General features: G+C 36.9%; 1 long non-coding RNA gene across 1 annotated transcript; it reads right to left on the reverse strand.

Annotated features, from left to right (window-relative positions):
* Positions 1-2,261: 2,261 nt before the first annotated feature.
* LOC131923907 (uncharacterized) lies at positions 2,262-4,817 on the reverse strand. The gene is made up of 2 exons (XR_009382744.1): positions 4,551-4,817; positions 2,262-2,631 (listed from the first exon to the last, which is right to left on the reverse strand). It is a non-coding gene; the product is annotated as an uncharacterized LOC131923907 (long non-coding RNA).
* Positions 4,818-5,263: the final 446 nt, after the last annotated feature.

The raw sequence follows: 5,263 nt of genomic DNA on the forward strand, positions 1-5,263 counted from the left end.
TGTGTTTCTCTCATGCTCTATGCCAATAATTGTTGAGGCACTCATCATGAGCAGTGAATAATTTTCAGTTAGTCCAAATTGTAAAATTTATGAATAACATCATAAGAAATTATCTATTGTGTAGTTCCTAAACATTTTCTTGAATTCTAGGCTAAACTTCTTTAAGTCGACATCAACATCAAGCAAACTTACATTCACAAAAGCAATTTGTCAATATTCCAAATGAAAACTTGATTACTCAATACGATTATGAAAATGAAGGTGTAAGGTATTTAATTTTCAGTTTGTGGTGTGTGTGTGTGTGTGTGTGTGTGTGTGTGTGTGTGTGAGTGTGTATGCATGCTCATGTTCAGAGACCAGAGTTCAATTATAAGTGTCCTCTCACAAGCTGTCTACCTTGCTTTTTGAATCAATATCTCTCACTGGCCTGCATTTCACCAAGTGGACAAGGCTAGTTGGCCAGGGAGTCCCAGGGATCTGCTTGCATGGCCATCTGGTTTTTTTTTAAAATAAGACTTCTACAGATAGAACTCAGGGTCTCATTCACTTACATCAAATAGTTTAGGATAAAAGCCATCTTCCCTGCCCAGAAAATTTTGGTGTTTAAAAAGATAACACTTGTTTGAATGTGCTGAGCGAGGTTAGGGACAGACTGATTAGGGGTAGGAATCATTCAGGTTAGTCATTGGAAGAAGCTGACATTAAGTAGTAGTCAACTAATTAGAAAAAAATTTCTAGAGAGTTCTGTGACTACGTTGAGGTGATTTGATGACTGTGTGTGGTGGAATAGTGTGGAAAGAAGGGAGCTCCTAGAGTCATGGTTACCCCTGAAGTTTCCTTTTTAGAAACTTCAGTTAAGTCATGTGGTGACATTGGCCAAGAATCAGAAAGAGGGCTGGAGGGTAGTAGCACACATCAATCAGAAGGAAGACGAGCATGAACCCATATCCAAATGGTGGTTTTAGTTTCACTGGTGGCAGTCAGAAATACAGGTGTAGGATAGCTGAAATGTTTAATTAGAATTCATTTTAATAGAGAATTTAGCTAAAGCCGGGAAGCAGATGTGCCCACCCAGAGAGAAAGCAAAACACAAGATATAAATCAGAAGTGCTTAGAAGCATGAAAGCCAACCGTTCATGGGTGAGAAGAGAGCTGTAGGCAGACTGGGAATGAGCAGCCAGAAAAATAGGTGGCATCCTCACTGAGGCTGATGCTTGAAATATCTGATTGCATTTGTTTACAAGTCTGGCTCAGAAATAATTAATGCTGATGAGTTGGGTTGCTTGCAGATCACAGATTCTGCTTTGCCCTTGACACTGGGTATTAGAAGGCTTCTCTGAAGCTCTGAAAACAAAGGATGGTCTTTGAGGAATTTAAAAGCCACCTTCATGAATAAAGCAGTCAAGTTACTCTAAGTGGAATAAGGGGACTTGCATGGAGCTTCTTCAAAGAGAAGAATATCTACTGCTTTTCTGTTAGATGATATTGTTTTTTCTGTCACCTTTGTCTTAAAAATCAATCTTTTCAGATTGACAGCTAAGTATTGGATCCTAACATCAAGCAGAATGGGCCCTGTTTATATGGATATAAAAAAATGATAAGGTAAAAGAAATTGTATTCGAAGTGCCTTGAGAAGTAAAGAAACCTTTAAAAAAATAGAGAAAGGAAGGAGACCTTTATTATTTCATTGTCATTATCCTTTCTTCATTTCTTATTTTACTGTTTGCATGGGTTATATTTATGCAAAATTTATTCAGAATAATGGTCATTTCCATCAACAAAATTCTGTCTAAAACTACTCTGAAAAAGTGTTACTTTTAGTGTTAAAAGTGGCTATCAATTTATCTTTTCTTTGACATGATGCTCTATATCTATAGAAAACTCAAGGGAATGTCAGGTTAAGGGAATCAATGGCCTCTCATAAATCCATGCCAGGTTACTGTTGACCATTAGGGACACACTGGCTGTGTACATGATGGGCCAATAACTCATGATGTCAATGAACTCCTTCGTCAACCTTCCCTGAGTCAGCAGTTGCATCTAAGTCATAAAGAGCATCTGCAAGTTAGAACACTCAGCAGATCATTACTGCCAAGAATCACAACAAATTTATATATAAATCTAATTGGTTTACATTTGGGATTTACGAACCCCATCGATCTCATATCTATAAAACATACTAAAGACTCGCTAGGATTGACAGAATAGTAGGCTTTGTAGTGCAAGAACAAGAAAACAGGACAATAAGAAAGAGATCTGTATGTCAGACAATGCTTTTTATGAGTTAAACAGTCTTTACTTCTTGAATGTATTCAAGAAGACTGGAGTTTTATGGCTTTAATGGGAAACTTTGTCTCTCTAGGGGTCTCTTCAATTCTCCATGTGCCAGTTTGGTTATGTGCATATAAAATGATCTAGTCTGTTGGTGCTTATTACAGGAGCTCAGTCCAAAATAACAACTTCTCATAATGTTTGTTAACAATGGTTTGAACCCCACTGAAAAATCCAAAGGCAGTTCATCAGGATAGTAGAGTATCTTAAATGTAGAACTTCACAGGTCTAATTTACATCGTGGAATGTTGTTCCAATTTGAACAAGTTGCTCTCTTGTGCCATTGTTTTCATTTCTGTGCTGTAAAAGAATGATTGTAAAATATTTGTAGTGAGGGAAAATATTTAATTGTTTAACTGGTATTGAATGAATCAAGGACTCAATATATAAACACATTGGATGTGGCCCCGGTGACCTTCTGCTACACAGAAATGTCTTCCTTGGTATTTTCACTAATCTGATCTTCAGCCTTCTTTACTTAATATCTAAACCACTAAAAAGTCCTTTTAAGATAGTTTTATCTCAACACATTTGAATACGTTTAATAAAAAGTTATGAACATGACACGCTTACATTCTTCCTAAATTCCTTGACTATTCTCTACAATGGTGTTTGGTGAAGGCACAAATATTTAAATATTTTCTTTTTAGTTTCTATGGTTTCTGATTCATTTTTCTAAAACTTGTTCTTTCAATTTTTTTTTGGTTCTGTTGGTGCTGATATAATATATTGTTAGCGTTTTTGAGAACTTAGTATTTAGAGCCAAATCATATAGACTTCAAATTTGGCTCTCTCATTTATACTTTATTTGCTATCAAGCAAATTACATGTGTTTGGGTCTCAGTTTTCCTTGTCTTTTCTTCTCACAGTAATACAGGTAGACATTTTGTATAGCTATAGGGATTGATGACTCAGTTTATAGATGGACTTAAAAATATTCTTGGTATCTTTGTCACTAAGCAATGGGACTTCTGTCTTTATTAGTGATGGATCCATCATTTCAATTATTCATTCAAAAAAGATAAAGTCATTGCTACACTACCTTTAAATTAATGATGCAACTAGTATGCTGAAAAGACTTAATTGCTGTGGGATGGTCTGTACGTCAAGTGTGTTGCTGATTGGTCAGTAAATAAATCACTGATTGGCCATTGGCTAGGCAGGAAGTATAGGCGGGACAAGGAGAAGAATTCTGGGAAGTGGAAGGCTGAGTCAGAGAGACTGCCAGCCACCGCCATGACAAGCCGCATGGGAAGATCCCGGTAAGCCACGAGCCATGTGGCAAGGTATAGATTAATGAAAATGGATTAATTTAAGCTGTAAGAACAGTTAGCAAGAAGCCTGCCACGGCCATACAGTTTGTAAGCAAAATAAGTCTCTGTGTTTACTTGGTCGGGTCTGAGCGGCTGTGGGTCTGGCAGGTGAGAGAGATTTGTCCTGACTGTGGGCCAGGCAGGAAAACTCTAGCTACACTTAATGTGTTTTAAAATTATTTTCTAAATACAGAAAAGTAGCTTAACGAATAACTTCCAAGTAATAATATTGGGCCAGACAGTTGAAGCCAAATATTTTGTCAATGAGTTGCTTTATAAAATGATAAATTAGGGCTTGATTCTAAGACAACTGATATCTGATATGGTCCATTTTGATCAAGTTGTTGAATAAAACTATCTAATCATCTTAGAATATGCTAAGATGGCTTATTTGTGGAGCTAGTGATTTAAGATAGAAAAACATAACCTAAGTTTTCTTTAGGACATTCTTTAATTGATAGAAACTTCACAATCTTATTTTATTTTTAAAATACTATTTATTTAATTATACTGGGGACTGAACAGCAGACCTTTTAAATACTAGTATAATACTTTACTACTGTGCTATATTCCGATTCAATTATTGTATATTTTTGAATCCATTACTTCTCTAGTTATTACTTTATTTTATTTATATTTTTCATATATTTGTTTTCCCCTCCACCAACTCCTCCCAGGTCCTTCCTGTCTTCCATTCACTCAACATTATATTCTATGCCCACCCCCCACCCATCCATCCATCCATCACCTATCTATCTATCTGTCTGTCTGCCTATCTATCTATCTGTCTATCTATCTACATAAAAAAGACCTCACAAATATTAAACATAAATCAGAGAGTTTGTTCTGTGTTAGCCAACTACTCCTGAAAACTAGGCTGCCTTAGAGTGTGGTTGATATACTCACAGGCACTCCACTGGATTGAATACATTTTTTTCCTTTCCCAGCAGTTAACAGTTGCAGATAGCTCATTGGTTTGGGTGAAACTGAGTGTCCACTTCTCTCTCAGTATTAAGACCCTGTCTTGTGTGAACACGTCCAGGTCTTGTATGGGCTGCCATAGCCTCTGTGACCTCATAGTGTGTCAATCCTGTTCTCTGGGAGACAATGTTTCCTTGGAGTCATCCATCTCTCTGGATCTTGGCAACTGTTACGCCTTCTCTTCTTTGTAGATTCCTGAGACTTGAGAAGAGGGGATGGAAAATACCAGTTAGGACTGAATGCTCCAAAGCTTCTAAATCTCTGAACATCTTCCTGTTGTGGGTTTTTGTGTTGATTCTCATCTACTGCAGAAGCTTTTCTGATGAAGATTGAGCAATATATCACTAGGAGTATTTTGTTTTAGAGAATTCCTTTAGCAGAACAGTAGTAGTAGATTTTCTCCTAGGTCAATGACCTGTCTTATCTTAGGCTCCTGGCCACTTTAACAGTATTAAATGTGGATTTCATCTCATGAAGTGGGCTTTAAATACAATCAAAAGGTGGTTTATTATTCCCATAACTGGTGCCACTGTAGCACGAGTATATCTTGCAGGCAGGTCACTGTTACAGTTCACAGGATTTAAAGCTGGTGATACTGGCAATTACCTTTCTCCTCTGGTAGTATGAAGAGTACCTTT

The sequence above is a fragment of the Peromyscus eremicus genome, chromosome 14 (genome assembly GCF_949786415.1).
Source record: "Peromyscus eremicus chromosome 14, PerEre_H2_v1, whole genome shotgun sequence".
NCBI classification, from domain to species: Eukaryota; Metazoa; Chordata; class Mammalia; order Rodentia; family Cricetidae; genus Peromyscus; species Peromyscus eremicus.